Raw genomic sequence first — 18,482 nt, forward strand, 5'->3', positions numbered from 1 at the left:
TTAACATAACATGAGCATGCAATCACCGGTTGAGAAATCCACGGATCCTCAGTCTTGGCAGATGACATAAATTTATTTAGCGCTCCCAGAAATCTTGCTTTATTCGAGCCGATAAACCTAAACAAATGCCACAGAGCTACAATTGTACCCGGGAATTGTAGCATACGCATTGTCATGCATATCGAAAACTAATCCTAACGAACAGTAAGAAAACCTTCAGTCAGTATATTTGAGCATTTCCCCTCACGATCACGAGCGGTCTCACCACATTTTGATCAAAAGGGAAGAATCTTTTATACAAGAGAGCAAAACTACAAAGGCTTTTGTCAACACAACAGACACACAGCGGGAGTCGCTTAGCCGGGTCTGTCAAGATCTTGCGTAAGCGTGTTGGTCATCGCAGAAAATTCATCATGTTTGTGAGTTAACTGATGCGCTCGATCTGAAGTTTAAAAACTATTACTTCCATCAAAAGTGAGTTTTTGACCGGCCTGTGCAATTTCCATTTATAGCATCTGTGCTCTCTCACATTCTCAAATCGAACAAAATCGAGTTTGAAGAGACAATTTCTAGCAAACAGAACTACGTAATTCTTCGCCTTTTCATTTCGGCAAAATATATCCAAGTACTAAAAAATCATTCATCGAAACGTCACCTTCGAATCGAGCGCGCAGAACGGTAGCGGTAAGGCCATCTTGATCTTCGTCCTCGTCTTATATTCTTGAGCTGTTCGACGCCAGTATGATCCACATCGGAACGATTGCAGCAACTTACATTTTGCCTGAATCGCTTGACTCTTTCAGATATCCGTTGGAAAAGTTTCGGTAAAGGACATTACTTCGTTATTGTCCGACATTTTTTTGGGGAGAAACCTTGAACACCAAATTTTCGCAATAAAAGTATCAGGCGATTCCGTGTATTAACAAGGCGAGATGTGTTGTAAACAAATCTCTGAGGCATTTGCTACGTCATCAAACGCTAAACTAGTTCCCAGTCCCAGGGACACTATTTTTGTCATTTTGGGCTACTTTCTACGACTAAAAGAGCACCTTATTGTTTTTTTCTACCGCATTTCTTTTATAATTTCGTAACTAAGACATGGTAAACTTTAAAAAAACGCAAAAAAAATTTTTACTTCATAGGCACTTTAAGTCTTTTAAATCTGACCTTGAGGTTTCTTTCGAGGAGAACCACGAGAGCTCTGAGTCGGACCACGAGGATGAAGCCCCCGCGAAGAAGCAGGTGAGCTGGACGAGCCATGTCATCTAAAGAATCCAGCGAGAAAACCGTTGATGTTGACAAGTCTGTCGGAAATTTGCTTCAGCGATCTAATAGCGCCTCTAATGAGGGAAAAAGTGAAGCGCTTAATAGCCTAAAAAATGATTTACAAAAGGAGAAAACGGGTCCGAATGTGGACAGCGAACTGGCGAGCATTATCAATACATTGATAAAAGATGGACTGCCTGAGGAAAAGCTCCAGGACAAAATGAACAAATACCACCGTCCTGGAAACTGTGAAAGCCTAACGAAGGTACGCGTTAACCAGGCAGTGTGGGACAATTTAACCCCACCTGTGCGATCACAGGACGTTCGACTTCAAAAAGTACAAACGTCACTATTCAAAGGTATGTGTGCCTTGACTGTAATGATAAACAAACTTGTGGATCAAATACCTTCGTTTCCAGCTGGAAACGAACTGCTTCAAGAGGCTACTGATGCCTTTGCTCTGATTGCTAATGCAAATACTGAGCTTAATCACAGGCGTAGAGAGTTTATAAAGCCTAATTTGCATAATGATTATAAGCATCTATGCTCTTCATCCCTCGCCATCACAGATTAGTTGTTTGGGGATGATTTACCGAAGCAGGTTAAAGACTTAACAGAAGTCAATCGTGTGGGAAAAAAGGTTACCACAAATAGTGGGTCTTTTGGCAGGCCCCCATTTGATTCTAGAAATCCTAGAAACTACACCTCCCGCTCCTCAAGCCGTGGCGAGAGAGACCAGAACACTTGGAAGCCTTTTTAAGGATGGCGCTACAACGATCGACAAACAAACCCTCCAAGGAAGACGAAGCAAGAAAAGATGAAGTAGTCACTAAGAGCCCGGATCCTGTTTCTACTGTTGATGTTGAGGTGAGCAAACACCTACAGTTGTCTAATGACTTTATTGCCGGGCGCCTGAAGCAGTTTTCCTCCCAGTGGCAGCATATTACCTCTGATCCCTTTATTCTTGATAGTGTGCAACACTACAAAATTGAATTTGTTGCTGAGTTTCCTCAGCAAGAGGTGGTTCCAAGGGGAATAGGTTTTTCCACTCAGGAACAATACATCATTGAAAAAGAAATTGAAAAATTGTTGCATGAAGGAGTAATCGAGGAAACAACCCACTGTGTTGGTGAATATATATCTACTATATTTATTCGCCCCAAGAAAGATGGCACCTGTAGGCTCATATTGAACCTAAAAAGTCTTAATGATCATGTAGAGTATCATCATTTCAAGATGGACACTTTGCAATCTGCTATTAGGCTTATGAAGCGGAACTGCTACATGGCATCTGTAGATTTGCGAGATGCTTATTACTTGGTGCCTATACATAAAGAATATCAAAAATTCCTTAGATTCAGCTGGAAAGGAAAACTGTTTCAGTTCTCATGCTTGCCAAATGGGCTTTCATGTGCCCCTCGCCTTTTTACTAAGATTTTAAAGCCTGTCTATGCCACCTTTAGGAAGAAGGGGCATTTAAATGTGGGATATATTGATGACTCGTATCTACAAGGAGATACAGCACATCAGTGTCAAACTAATGTTACAAGATTGGGGTTTATTATTCACCCTGTTAAATCAGTGCTTAAACCAGTCCAGTGCCTGGTTTTTCTAGGTTTTGTACTGAACTCTATTAATATGACAGTGTGTCTCCCAACTGAAGAGGTGTTAAGAATCAAAGAGCGATGCAGTAAGCTCTTGAGCAATGCAAGTATATCAATTCAAGAACTTGCAGAATTTATTGGACTTTTAGTATCCAGTTTTCCAGGTGTTATTCATGGCCCTCTTTTCTATAGAAACTTAGAAACTGATAAGACAATGGCCCTCAGACAAAACAAAGGAAATTTTCAGGCACTTGTGAGTTTATCACAAGAAAGCCTTGCAGAATTACAATGGTGCTGCTACAATATTGACAAGGCAGCTTACCCTATTTGTACACCTAACTCCAAGATTGATGTTACTCTGTATACTGATGCCTCCAACAACGGGTGGGGCGCAGTCATGGGTACTGAGAAAACAGGCGGTAGATGGACTGAGGCAGAATAAAATAATCATATCAACTGCCTAGAGCTAATGGCTGTATTATTTGGCCTGAAAGCTTTCTGTAGCACTATGAAGTCTATCCATATTTGCATTTATTCTGACAATACTACTACTGTTAGTTACATTAATTCAATGGGGGGTACACACTCCATTGAGTGCAACTCTCTTGCCAAAGCCATTTGGCTTCTGGATTTCTGCAGCACATATCCCAGGAAAGAAAAATATTGATGCCGACAGGGAGTCCAGGGTTTTTCATGACAACAAGGAATGGATGCTACGGCCAGACCTTTTTGAACAGATGACTAAAATTTGGGGGAAACCCTCAATAGACCTTTTCGCCTCAAGGCTGAATGCTCAGGTTCCCTGCTATGTATCCTGGAAACCTGATCCTGAAGCAACATATGTAGGCGCTTGTTCTATCAGCTGGGAAAACCATTTTTTCTATGCTTTTCCTCCATTTAGTTTGATTCCCCGTTGTCTACAGAAGATAGAGATGGAAAAAGCAGAAGGCATAATGATTGTCCCCCTGTGGCCAACTCAGCCGTGGTACTCACAACTGTTACATCTGATAATAGAGGCGCCCAAGACTCTTCCTGCTGGCAACTGTTTTTACCTGAAAGCCGTTTTCACGCCGCTTAAAATTGGTCAAATGGAAATATCTTGTTTGCATTTCAAGCAATACAAAAACCATCCATTCATAACACAAATCAATGATTTGGGGTGTTTCATGAATTTTTGGGTGATTTTTAGGTATATTTGGAAGGAAATAATTTTTCTTGCAGTTTTAAAATTAGAATTTGTAGTTAAATAACAATTATTCCATGAGCGCAAGTTGGATATGAGATGATAGATAGCCAACGAGACGCGTAGCGCCGAGTTGGCTATAATCATCTCATATCCAACAAGCGCGAGTGGAATAATTGTTTTATTAAAAGCAATCACGTAACATTGGTAGGACTTGTAGATTTTCTTTTTAAGAGCAACCAGAAAACAATTTATGGTCACTACCTCTCGGGCATGGTATTATGGCTCATATACCATGGCCGCTAAGCCAATCAAAACCCTGGAATTGCATTATACAATGATCCAGTTTTTAATAATAATTAATAGGATACTTTCTATTTCTTGTTAATCAGAAAGTATTCTAATGATTCACTAGAGACTAGCAGGCGGACCACTGTGGGTTTTCTCATGTTTTCAGTACAAGTCCACTAACAGTTTTGTAAGAACTATGGTACATGGCACGAATATGTAGCAACACAGGTGTGTATGACACTTTTAATAGACTATAATTTAGATCCAGTGGGAGGTTGAACTTTCCGTCAAATATTTCTACAAATGCGGTTGAACCTCTCTACTACAGTCACCGAAGGGACAGAGCAAAGTGTCCATATTGGAGAAGTGTCCATTTTATAGAGGTCAGTACAATGACGTCACTTTTAATCTTCCATTGACAGTGTAAAGTGTCTAGTAAATAAAAACAGGCACACAGATGCACCTGAATTTATTAATATACAGTATTGAGGCACTGTCTTACAGTCTTTATAAATGTACATCGGAATTTTCTGAGGCAAGTAACACCTTCTAGACCGTTGGGTGCCCCTGAGCAGTTTACTACACGTTTCCAAATGTTTCAACTCTTGCATTTCACTTGACCAGATCAATGTAGCGTAACGAGAATAGTAAAATTAAACGAGACCTACCTGTAAGTTGAAGTTTGATTGAGATTCTACCGAGTTATAAAGTGCTGGGAGATTACATGAGATAGCAGCGCATGCGCCAACTTAGTCTTCAAAGGCTTAATGTGAGTGACTCACAGGTACCAACAAAGGGTGGGTTGGGAGGGCATGTGATCTCCCAGCACTTTATAACTCGGTAGAATCTCAATCAAACTTCAACTTACAATTTTACCATTCTACCTTGTTATCGTGCTGTGAGATCACATGAGATTTTGAAGCAACACGAACATTAAGCATAACCAACAAAACATTTATTACAAATTTGTGTTGCTTACATTGCTGTGCACCTTGTCAGCAAATGTGTTCTCTTCAACAATAGGCTTGTTATAAAACTTTGCAAATGTAGACTCTGAGGACCATCCAGTTGTATGCAAGATATCCTCAAGGCTTACTGAAGCGTTACTGGCTGCAGACGTACTGGCAGCCCTAGTACTGTGTGGTTTAAACCTGGATGTATCGATTCCACAGTCAGTCAGAACCAACTTAACCCAACGACTAATGGTGTCTCTACTTACTCTTTTAAAAGGTCTGTGATACCTAATAAACAAATAGCCTTCTGAGCCCCGCAAGGATTTTGTCCTTGTTAGGTACTCCTTTAACGTAGTTACAACTCAGAGAGTCTCATCCTTGAAAGGTCTGAGTTCTACAAGAGGGTGTTTGACACCTGGTCTGCTTTGTTTTAAGTGATCAACAATCTGAAAGGTATAGCAATTATTTACAGAGACCATGTGGTCAATGCTTGGCAAATGAACGGTCTGACCTCTTTGGCCCGAAACTAATAAAGGAAGCACAACAAGTTTCAGTGTAAGTTCCTTCAAGGGCAAAATTATCCACAGGGGATAAAGACTGAAGATATGAAAGAACAATGGACACATCCCAAATTTCTGTGTACTTAGGTCTCGGTGGTTTTTGCTGGAAAATGCCTTTCATTAACCGAGATACTAGAGGGTGTTTCCCTACGCATGTCCCATTTTCTAAAGTAATATAGATAGACAAAGCACTTCGGGCTGTATTGATGGCACTGTATGTGCGGCCTTGCTGATATAGCAGAGTTAGGAAATCAAGAACAGACACTACAGACGGTTGAATGTGACTGATCTGCCTCTGATTACAAAACTTTTGCCACATTGTAATGTAGGTACTATACTGTTTCTTTGTTTCGTCTCTCCAGGAGGCCATGATGAGCTTAGCACCCGTGTGAAATAACCCCATGGGATTCCATAGAACTCCATGGAGTTTCCATGGCATGTCAATGGAACTCCATGGAGTGTCTGTGGAGTTCCATGGAGTTCCATGGACGGTCCATGGAGTTCCATAGAATTCCATGCAGTGTCCATTGAGTTCCATAGAGTTCCATGGACGTCCATGGGATTTTATTAAACTTCATGGAGTGACAGGTGTGTCCATAGAATTCCATAAAGTACTTGAAAATCTAATGTAACACATTGTAATAATTGGGTTGACACCAATCAGAACTTCACTCTAGAATCTGGAATTTACATGTATAATTCACAGTTTCTTTGTTGTAAGTTTTAATCTTAACCATGGCAAATTTTAATTAATATGCAACAAAAAACAAATGGTTTGGAAGAAAGAGAAAGGAATTGTATAGTCGTTGTCCATACCACAAGAGTGAGCTGTATTTGTGTTATTTTAATATTGGACATATAAAGACATAAAACCAAGTTGAGCACCTGATATAAGTATTTGCAACTGGCTTCCTTTCAAGGAAAGCTTTAATACTAAAAAGCTTGTGCTTGCAATATTATTATTGGTCGTACACTGACCTGCATTTGTGAAAACACTATTATTTTCAAACCTTCTTTGATGAATCTTGACTCAATTAAATGCCACAAAGAACAGCAATGCAATACCAACGACCTTCAAGCGCAATGCTACAACTGCAGACAAAATTAGTTGAAACACTTCAGTTAACACCCAAGATAACGAACGTGCCTATAATATAACGCGTACTCGCCCTCTCTCCCCTTCAATGTTGTGTTCGTAGCGTGTCTTTCACTCCGGCTCGGTGAAATTCAACATTGAAGGGGAAAAGGGGAAGAAGGAAGGGAACCGTTTCAACAATTTTGTCTGAGCGTGTCTTTTTTGTAGCAAATTAGAGAAAATATGTTATCTTCAACGTATACGGACAGAGATGCTTGGGAGTTTTCGTTACCTTTGGTAGTTGCTATATTTCATTTCATTTGTCTATGTGTTAGCAGTGATTAATAGAATTAGAAAGCGTTTAAAAAAAAACAGTTTTTTGAGGAGATTTTTGGCAAAGAGATCGAGTTTCTACACAGTGTAGGAAAGTGCGGGCGTTTTGTCCAGTCACAGTAATATGGCTGACGGTGAAGTAGGCTTGTCAGGAGAGACGTACTCCGACTTGCCAACATTGAGGTCTAGGCAACTTCGAATGGTTTATCTAGTAACTTATAGTCAAGGAAATCTGGAGTTGTAGCTACACAGGAAGAATTTTCCAGAGCTAACATCAAATAATTGATGTGGTGACGCGCGCGTGTGCCACGTGTGACGGTTCACCATGCCTCTTTTAGGATTTACGCCTTTTAAAAAAGAGCTCATTAGCTGTTAATGCAGATGTCAATTGTACAGTTTACTGTCTGAGTTTCAAGCAAAACTTTATAGAAATAATGTATTATTTGTGCGAATCAGCAACGGTTCACCATGGTGAACCGTTTATTAAAAAGACAATTATCCTGTTTACTTTACACGCAACGGTTCACCATGGTGAACCGTTGGTATCTGCCAAAGGAAACATTGCAGGAAACTAAATATTAGCAAAACGTGTGTGTTATCCTTTTCTTGTTAGTGTACAGCAAATGGTACACAGAACGAGTTACGTTCACAGGCAAAAACAAGTTATGATGTTATGGAATTCACTTCACCATTGTACCATGGCAGCACGCATGAATAATTAATAGGTGAACTGAGTGGTGAAATTAACCACATCTGTTTCAATACAGTGTAATTCATCATTTGCACTACTGAAAAGAAATAATAAGTTCTAATTGTTCATGGCAATGCATGCTGAATAATAAATAACGTTTTTATAGCTTTATTTCAACACACAAAAAACGGCAACACCGCGCAGGTTCCTGAAAAGAAGCGCGACACAAACCTATGTAACAATTTCTAATCTTGGAGTACTATCTTTGCGTCAGTCAACGCTCAGACAACTGCAGACAAAATTAGTTGAAACACTTCAGTTAACACCCAAGATAACGAACGTGCCTATAATATAACGCGTACTCGCCCTCTCTCCCCTTCAATGTTGTGTTCGTAGCGTGTCTTTCACTCCGGCTCGGTGAAATTCAACATTGAAGGGGAAAAGGGGAAGAAGGAAGGGAACCGTTTCAACAATTTTGTCTGAGCGTGTAGCTTTTAAAATGAACAAGAAAGCGACTGGAGCCTGACTGAGTACCGGCAGCCATTTTGGATTTCATTCAGACTGGGAAGACTGGGCATGAACAAAGCCATTTTGGTCAGCAGATATGGCACTGCAGGCTCATGAAAAGACCGTTTCATTTTAGATTTTAGGCGGGATTCAAGCGTTTAGGAGACATTTCCTCTGGATTTTTAGCTCTGTTAAGCTAAAAAATGATGGATTAAAGCAGCAAATGTGGATAACTACTTTTAGAAAGAGGTAAGATTTCACACAATAATTTTGATGAAAAACTATGTGAAAATGTGTGATTTTATAGATCTTCTGGGCGAGAGCAATTGCCCCTCTTGAATTTTTAGAGCAAATTCGAGATTTTGGAAGTAGACATTCCCTATTTCATTTTAATAAAAAGCTTTTGCAATTGTTTTTACGGGGTACTAAACATTATTATTATTTGTAGCCGGTTTGATATAATGTCTTGGTATAAGCCAAGCTGAAGACTTACATGATCTTGATTTGAATGAAGCATGGATATCAGTTCATGATCAACTTCATTCCCATTGGGTGTATCAGATGTTAGAGTGCACTCATTTTACTCAGAAACCAATAAGATCACTGGATCACTCAGAAGAACTCACTTAAAGCGCTCAATTTTCTGTTTTACTACAGATTTTCAACTCAATTATATTGTTGTCAAGCCGATACTCAAGACAGTGTTAACTGATCTTCAGTGTGAAGTCACCAAATCCTGCTCAACAAGATAAGTCGCCCACTGTGATCGTTGGACTTTATTTTAACTGATTCATTTTGTTATAAATCGTGGTTTTTGCTACTACTGTACCACTCACGAACATTAAGAAGTTACGAAGTTGGAATGTTTGACCCACCTCTCCTCCAGAAATAAATAAGTCTTCTCCAGGCCGATAAATTTCCAAATTCAGTACCTAATGCCTGCCCAAATTTGGGCATTCTTTCTGTTTGTTTATTTATTTGTTTGTGTTGTTTTTTTGGTGGGGGGAGGGGTGACCGGAAGTAAATTTCTGCCGTCGATCAAAAACGTCACACTGTAAGGGAAATTTGCATATCGTCGTGCGAAGGAAAATATCCCAGTCGGGACAATGGAAAGTTGTTCTTTTTCAAATCCCAAAAGGGACATTTGTGAGTGCAGTGGAAACAATATAAAACTCAGTGAATGTCAAAGGGATATTTCCAGGCACGTGCAAGCCTACGGACTTGGTATAAACCGTGATGAAATCAGTGTCAAAATGGATCTTATTCTTTGCCGTGCAGGTAAACAAATGTAACATTTCACGTGTGAATTTTTAATTCTCGTCACGAATAGCAAATCAGCACTGAATTTGTAATTGCATTTTCACATTCTAAAAAGCAATCTTTTTTTTGAGTGCGGCTATTATGATCATGCGTTCAATTTTCACCCAAGCTACAGTTCAGCTTCATTTCCTTTGTTTTTGTTTTCATTTCGTTCTGTTTTCGTTTTTCTTTTTTTTCTGTTTTGTTTTGTTTTGGCTTTCTTCACCATTGCCATTGTAAAACAACCCCATTACAAGAGGATATCATTACACTTACATCAGGAGTCACATGCCATTACATTGTGTTACATCCGGTCAGCAGTCGTGCTTCTCGGACTTCCGGCCTATGCGTTCAGTTTATTCACCATTCTTGGCTTGTCGACTATCCCAATATCTGACTCGATTTTAGCCAAGTTGTTACTTTGGATTGTTCAAAGGCAAACAATTGCTTTGTACATTGATCTCGACACATTTACTTTACTTCCTGGTTGGATAATATTGATGAATTTAGGTGCTCAACGGCAGAAATCGCAAGTATTACGACCACGTTTTGGACCTTGTCAACTATTCTTTGTCAAGTGTATGCAGGCTACTTGTATTATCATCTCTGGTCTGAAACACGGCAAACTGAATATTCGATGGGAGTAACTGTTAGATTAGAGTCTGCACTAGATTTGGTCAAACAAACGGAGCATGCGAAGTAGAGACACTGGAGAGAACCACGCGACGAAAGCATCCTGAAGAAATTCCCAAAACCTTCAAGCTAGGTTTTCTATCATTTTATATTTTATCAAATTTGTTGGCCTAAACCTTATTTACTAAATGTAGGTAACAGACAAGATGATAAAATATACTTATGAAGCTAATTTCCTCTCTCTAAAGCCTGTCTGAGCCAAATACTAGAGCCCTCAAAATTAACAATTTTGTAATTTTTTGCAATTTGTTCCAGGTGTCTTCAGCACCCATGGCCAGAATATAGTTTTCCCCAAATGGATTTTATGATATTTATAAACGTCAATACCTGTGCTATCTCTGCTGCTAATTTGGTTGATGTGCAAAGAGTACTTTCGGAGAAATTATGAATATGGCTGTGCTTGTTTTTCCTGCTTGTCAAAATAACAGACAGGGATCACAGTAAGACGAGCATTTCCTTCTTGTTTATAAAACCCAAATTATTTTAACGGCAAATTTTATATACTGGAAGAGTGGCTCTACCATCTGTATAAATTTCATTTGAATTGGTTCACATGCACCCGAGAACCAGACTTGTTTACTCTTACTTTTTGAGAATGGAACTTTTGCTCAAAACATGGTCCTAAGGCCAACGTCATGTAGTGCGGTTACCATGGCAACGATACATCTAACGATCCAAATATGGTTATTTTTGTTTGTCCCCTAAGGTAGCCTACCTCCACATAAAAATTGAAGGGGGGTTAAAATTTTTCATTTCCAACTTTGCTTCACTTTCCTGGAGAATTGCTCTTAAGAGTCCATTGTATCGCAACTGTTTTGAAGGTAAGTTGTCGACATGACAACTGCATTAAGTTCAGAGAGATGTTAAACATTAAGAAAAGAGTTCGTCAACACAAAGTGGTTCAAATATTTCAGCGAAACGACTTGACTTAATGCGACACCAACGGTTTCCATTTATCACTAAGAGTATTTTTTCTTTGAAATGCAGTTCGATATTATTAATCCTCGACTCAAGCTTGGTTATTGTATCAGTGAGCAAGTGGTGTACTCGCCAAACTGATGATGGTAATCTCCCCTGATCACGGTACTCTCGCCGAAATCGTGGATGTCTTCTAATGTATGATATTGTGGAGATCGTGGTCATGCATCTCAGTGCAATCTGCCAACGTGCAGGTTTTTTTTGTAAGGGCAAGATCGCAGCTTTTAAAGATTAAAAAAAAAACAATAAAAAAATCATCATTTCTATGGCATCTCGACTGACTCGCAGTGATCACTATCATTTTGGTGAAATCTCTCAATGCGAACTGGAGAATCTTGGCAAGATTTCCCGAGAGAGGCACAATCAGAGGTAAGCGATGAAGAAGAAGATCCTGATGAACTTTGATGGACCGATCAGCTTACGGATCTTCGCATTCCTGATTTTGTTTCGGCTTCCGGCATTAATTTTGAGCTTCCTGATAACCCCACACCATTAGATTTCTTTTCAGCTTTTGTGGGCGATGATTTATTGGAACAGATTGTGAATGAAACAAACGTTAACGCTCGCCAAAAGCTTGCAGATTCCCCCGCTCGCCTTGCTAAATTTCAACATGTCGTGCTCGCGGAAATCTAGGCTTTCATTGGGATAAATATAATTATGGGCATGGTGAGGCTTCCCAGTGCAAATTTCTTCTGGTCAAGCAATGACATTTTCGGAAATGTAGGTATTAAGAAGGTAATGCCCAGAAATAGGTTTCAAGAAATAAATAATTTTTTGCATTTCAACGATTCATCATGCGAAGTGGCCCGTGGCAATCCCAGTCATGACCTGTTCTAAATTATGTTCGATCCAGATTCCAAACCAATCTCAAGCCGACTAAAAATATTGCCGTTGATGAAGGTATGATCGCATTTAGAGGTAGGCTTTCTTTTCGTCAATACATGCCGGCAAAACCGACGAAATACGGGATCAAGGTGTGGAAGGCCGCCGACTCGAGCAACGGGTACGTTTTGAATTTCGATGTTTACTTGGGTAAGGATGTGCGCAATCAGCGAATCCATGGGTTGGGCTACAATGTCGTTAACAAGCTGATCAACCCTTTCATGATCAAGAATCATGTTTATTTTGATAATTTTTTTAGTTCAGTTAGGTTGGTAGAACATTTACAGGTCCAAAAGACTTATGCTTGTGCGACCATTCGGGTAAATCGCAGACTTGCCGCCATGTGCTCGGCAAAGATTGCGTCCCGGAGACAAGGTTGTTCGCCAGAAAGGTAAGATTGTTTTCACAAAATGACACGACAAATGGGATGTCAGTGTCATTTCTACAAATATAAACCCTAATACCCCAGATGTTGTCATTCAAAGACGCAATCAACAGGTCTGCAAACCAGCGGTGATCGGCCTCTACAATGCAAGTATGGGGGTGTTGATCTTGCCGACCAATTTCGGAATTACTATTCTCTTGGTCGTTCAAGCAAGAAGTGGTATAAGTATTTGTCTTGGCATGCCATTGATGTTTCTGTCTGTAATGCTTTTACAGAATCATTTTCTTACCGGGGCAGGTAGGTCTAAACTGAAGCAGGCCGATTTTCGCACTAGGCTTTCTAAGCACCTAATTGCGGGGTTTTTGCACCGTTTTGATCGCGCAATCATCTAAGCGTCGGAAAATTGACAATCTTTCTCTTGGGGAGGGCAACGCAGGTAAGCATTTCTGAAAAAATCGAGGGTAGGAAAAGGCAGTGTGTTCGGCGCAAGAGGGTGGGAATTAAGACTCCCTCGGGGCGGGCTGTGGTAACTACTTTTCAATGCGTGCAGTGCGGGATGGCTTTTTAACACCATTTTGGCCTTTCTTTTTCTACATTTTGGCATATTTTGGCCTTTCAGTCTATGCTGCTTTGAATAAACTTTACTTTGAAACCCAATCTTGTGTGTGTGTTTACTACGCATATGGTTAATATTTAACTCTCGCGTAATGTGGTTAATGATTAACAAAGGCCGGGGGGCTGGGGGTCGTGGGCGCGGTTGCCTATTGGTACATAATGGGTCAAGAACAGCAAGGATTGTTTGTTGTTTGGTTTGTCTCATTTATGTCCAACCATCCTATTTTTAAAGTTGATGATAATGCCCAGAAGCTCAAGACCCACGTTACTGGCGCATTGGCCAACTACCATACCAGGGCAGCAGCCTTAGTAGACTGCCGCCAGTGGCCTCATGACAGCAATTCTACCAGGCATCTACCGCAGATTCCATGAGATACTACGCATGCACATGATTGGTCATTCTACGTGAGCGTTCTCCATGTTTTAGCGTGGTTGGTGAAGCTCAAACTTTTTCTTTGTGTAACAAGCGCCATCACTGCGAACCAACCAAACCTGACTGCCCCATTATAAATACCGGGGCAGGAAATATTACTGATTAGGTTTGTGAGGCAGACCGTCTTATTCTGGCATATATTTTTGCCTCTCATGATGGCCGACCGAGTTTTGGATGGCATGTTACTGGAAACAAAGCATTCAAAAACTGACTCAGCGAAGCCGAAAAAGTCAGCCGTAAATGAGCAGGAAAGCTCAATTCGTTCAACGGAAAAAAGGTCAAATGCGAAGGATGCTCAGCATGACACAACAATGCATGCAGTGGAGACTGGCGTGGCCAGTTTTCCTGATGCTACCCGAAAAACAACCCAAGTGAGGGTTGGCAGTGTTGAATCTAAAGATCGACAAACTAGCAAGTATGATGAACACTTTTGCCCTGTGGTGAAAGAATTGAATACTGCCTACGATGCAGCCTGAAACGAGGAAGACAAACTACTCCTCTCTGGAGAAGAGGACAGGGAGAGTGTAACTGACGGTGACCCAGGGGAGCCACCTGCAAAAAAGGGAAACAGCGATGGCTCTAAAACCTCCCAAAGTGTCCTTGTCAAGGACCTCATTAAGGAAGTAACTGAAGATGAACAGACTGAAAACCTCTCAATGAGAAGATATCGTTCATCGTTGATAATATCCTGTCTTCAGGATTAAATGAGCAGGCTCTGGCTAAACGAAAAGTAACTTTGATGAGAAATCAGCATGTTCAAAACGTAGCGGCCAGAATCGGTACCATTGCAGCTAAATGTGAACACATATCTCCAGTACTGTATGAACTGCATTGGTTACCAGTACAAGAGCGCATAGTTTTTAAGATTCTTTTAATGACTTTGAAGTGTTTAAATGGTCTAGCCCCCTCGTATCTAATCTAGAACTAATTCAGAAGTATATTCCTCCACGTAATTTAAGATCTTTAAACAGTAACCGCTTTGCTAACATGGAATATCAACTCTGTAGTTATGGATTAAGGTCCTTTTAAGTAGCCTCACTCCAACTGTGGAATTCCCTGCCACTTGAAATAAGATCTTGTGACGACTTGAATGTTTTTAAGAAAATAGTTAAGACTCATCTTTTTAGGAAAGTTTTTCCATCGAATTGAATACCACATTAAGACATTTTGTACATTAGAAATATTAGACCTAAACATGTAAATGTAATTTCCTCCTTTTTTATTCAGTATTGTTTGGTGTAATGAAATTTATTTGCTGTAATTGTAAAGCGCGATTGGACATCGCTGGAAATCGCATTATATAAATAAAGTATTATTATTATTATTATTATTATTATTATTATCATCATCATCATTAAAAGATCAAGAGGCCAGAAAATTGTAAACTCCTTCGAGTGACAAAAGTCAACTCTGAGATATGGGAGAAAACAACAGAAAGCATGGATGTTCGCCTGCAGAAGTTACAGGAATCACTAATCAAGGGCCTCATCCCTATAGCCAGGCTTACTAGAGCAGCAGGAGAGGTCCTCCAAAACAGCACCACAATGCCTTCTCCGGACGAGTTATGGGAGTGCTTGTCTAACTTGGTCCTTCTGATCGCATCAACAAACCACAACCTATGTTTAAGGTTGATCTGGAGGACACTTATAAGGCCATTTTTTGTTTTGTGAGATTTTGCTGTCGGTAGTTGAACTTTACTGTTGTAATTGTTTAGTTTTGTACGATTTATTCTTGAACAGGCGTTCTTTCCCAGAGCCAGCGGTGCCTGTGCGTGGCTATCTAGTAATAATATAGGATGTTATCGACTATGTCTTTTTTTTGAGAGCTTGTAAAAAAAAACACATGGCGAATGAGCTGGAGAGTGTCTTAAACATTAAAATCGTTGTGTTTATTATCGCGAGTGTGAGTTTATTGTCCGGAGAAGCAGTTCCGACAGTTTCTTGTTTATTATTTATTTAATTATTTAATTTTATATACAATGTTTTCCTGGAATGACAAGGTAGTATAAATGTTTCTATCGAATGTGCTTTTAACTTTTGTATGTTTTCCGAGGGCGCTCAACCTGATGATGATGATGATGATGTTTTCGTTTTCTTAAGGTTACTTATGTGCTATGTCGTAGACTAGAGCTCTGAGGTATGAATGAAACTTCTTAAGAGTCGTACTTACATCCGATCGCTGTTTTACGAAACTAACAGATGCCTACATGTATTTTCATCGTCAATCCTTAGAACAAAAACCACTTCCATAGTTAAGGGAGCACTCGCCCCATTGAGCAAAGAGCATTTGATAGAATCTTTGAAAAGCAACCAATTTGCTTTGCTACAGATGGAAGTAGTGATGAAGATGAAAACTCTTCTCGCTAATGTTTAGGTAAATGTTATATCTGATTTTAGCTATTCAAAGTAATATTCAAAGTGTTTATGCTAGCCAACCCATTATTCTGCGCCTTTAGAAAAAAAAACCCCTTATTTTGATTTGTCTTGTTTTTTATTTCTTTAGATTCATGAATACATCCTCCGGCCTTGTCACAACCGCATTTCTCGACTTTGCAGTTTGCAACCAGGCTTCAGCAGGAAACACCTTCGAAAAAATAGATGAGATGATGAAAGTATATGACGTCAATTGGAACAAATGCATAGCATTTTTCATTGACAATGCCTCAGTTATGATGAGTAAGAATAACAGCATCTTCACTAAGAAAACTGAGCCTAGCCCAGACGTATATCCCGTTAGTTGCGTGTGCCATTTGGCTCATTTATGTGGTAAAAAGGAAGCAAGCCAATTGTCGCTAGATGTAGAACAGCTAGTTATAGCTCTCAACTATCACTTTGACAAAAGTTCTAAGAGAAAGGAAATTTTGAAGGGGTACCAACAATTCTGCAATGTTCAAACCAGGAAAATCTTAAAACACAGCAGCACTCACTGGCTTTCACTTATGAAATGTATAGATAGAATTCTCAGCCAATACGATGCATTGAAGTCATACTTTTTGTCACATGGAGAAGAAAAGGACAAGGACAAGTCTAAGGTCGTAACTTTAGTAGAACAGTTAGATGACCCCCATAACTAAGGTGTATATGCTTTTTTTGCATAGTGTACCGCCAGTCTTTGATTCATTTACTGCGCTATTAGAATGTGAAGAGCCTATGATTCACAAGGTTCAAGTCGGTATAATGAAACTAGTTAAAGGGTTATTAGGAAGGTTTGTCAGCATCCAATCTATCGTTGATGCAGATGACTTATTTGATTTCGAGTATCAAGATCCCGCTGTCCAAGTCAGTGACTACCATGTGAGAATTGGTTTTGCAACCAGGCAATTCATATAGCAAGAAGACCTTGATGCTACATCTGGCATAAAGAAAATTTTACAAAGAATTCTGCTGATTTTTCATAAAAGCCTTGAATAAATTATGTGTTGTTGGTGTGAGCTAAAAAGCTTAAGAGCTCAAAGTGTTGGTGAGGTCAGTATGAACTAGTCATGCATGCAATTTTCAGGATATGTAGAAATAAAAGTCAGCCAGGCCTACAACCAGTCGAAAAGCTGGCGACACCCCTGGCTTTAGAATTCAATTTAAGATTTATCCAGTTCAGTACTTATTCAGTCTACTCTAGAAAGTTAGGTAATTCTACAGCTCTTGGTAGATCTTTGAAGAACTTACAGGATTGACAAGAACTTTTGCACTCTGAAATAATTGCAGACAAGTGCCTTAACATCGAACAGCCTTTTTGCTTTAAATGAGCTTTAAACATTTTGATTTAAATCTGCAGTGAGATGAGACAAAGGAGAATGTCCAGGTGGGCAAGTCTAATTACATGGTGTTTGTTATATAAAGACCATGAAATGCGGTGAAACTGAATTGACCACTGAAAGATGAGGGCAAAGCCGAAGGCGATAGTACTTCGTAATGACACAAATTATGTTAAAAACTTAACATCTCTGAGGAACAAAGCAGAAAAAATCGTAGACCTACAACTAGTTGCAAAAAGACTTGAGACACTGTAACATATTTGGCCTTAAATGAAGTTGCCGTGATCACGTGCTTTCCATTCCCCCTCCCCCCCTTATCAATGTTGTTAGCAATGCAAGATGACGCTCAAAATTTGGAGGAACAACTTTGTATGGAGGGGAGGGAGGGGGGTACTGTCATGTCTCACAGATTTATGAGCGGCAGCAATTTGAAGTGGTAAAGGGCGATTTTTGGTTGGAGTGTCTCACTATTTTTGCAACTGGTTGTAGCTATGAAAGATGATCATTTCAAATTCTCCTGGGTGAAATAATTGACTAATACAGGGCTTATCCAATAAAAAAGTAGCAGACTGCACTATAATTTTAATAACCTCCTGTAGCCAGAGCGGCTGGGGCTTAATTCAGCATCCGAACACTTGATGAGTTATGTTTAAACAATCGTAAACTCCACTCGTATAAGCAAGATATTGCTGTTTTAGCTGATAATTTTATAAATAATATCGTACATTGATATGATTCTTACTAAACACCTACGTCGACATCTATTTATAGATTTATACATCTATTTATTTCTTCGAATTTATAACTTTGAAACTTCCTTTTAATGTTAATATCCTAGAATATTTGTGATCTCAGGACCTGCATTGAAGCAGTTTTCTTCTTAAAACTGAAGCAGCAATCCTGTATAAATATGTTTGATTATTATTATTATTATTATTATTATTATTATTATTATTATTATTTCTAAATTGCCATGGTTTTAA

General features: G+C 39.5%; 3 pseudogenes across 1 annotated transcript; 2 read left to right on the top strand and 1 right to left on the bottom strand.

The window, feature by feature from the left end:
- The first annotated feature begins 1,160 nt into the window (after positions 1-1,160).
- LOC146470894 (uncharacterized) lies at positions 1,161-4,885 on the top strand (annotated as a pseudogene). Its single transcript, XR_014866927.1, has 2 exons — positions 1,161-2,133; positions 3,772-4,885. The product of XR_014866927.1 is annotated as an uncharacterized LOC146470894 (transcript).
- Positions 4,886-5,219: 334 nt separating this feature from the next.
- LOC146470895 (uncharacterized) lies at positions 5,220-6,260 on the bottom strand (annotated as a pseudogene).
- Positions 6,261-16,409: 10,149 nt separating this feature from the next.
- LOC146470896 (uncharacterized) lies at positions 16,410-17,183 on the top strand (annotated as a pseudogene).
- The last annotated feature ends 1,299 nt before the right edge of the window (positions 17,184-18,482 follow it).

The sequence above is a fragment of the Pavona decussata genome, unplaced genomic scaffold (assembly GCF_977016875.1).
Source record: "Pavona decussata unplaced genomic scaffold, jaPavDecu1.1 SCAFFOLD_109, whole genome shotgun sequence".
Taxonomy (NCBI): Eukaryota; Metazoa; Cnidaria; class Anthozoa; order Scleractinia; family Agariciidae; genus Pavona; species Pavona decussata.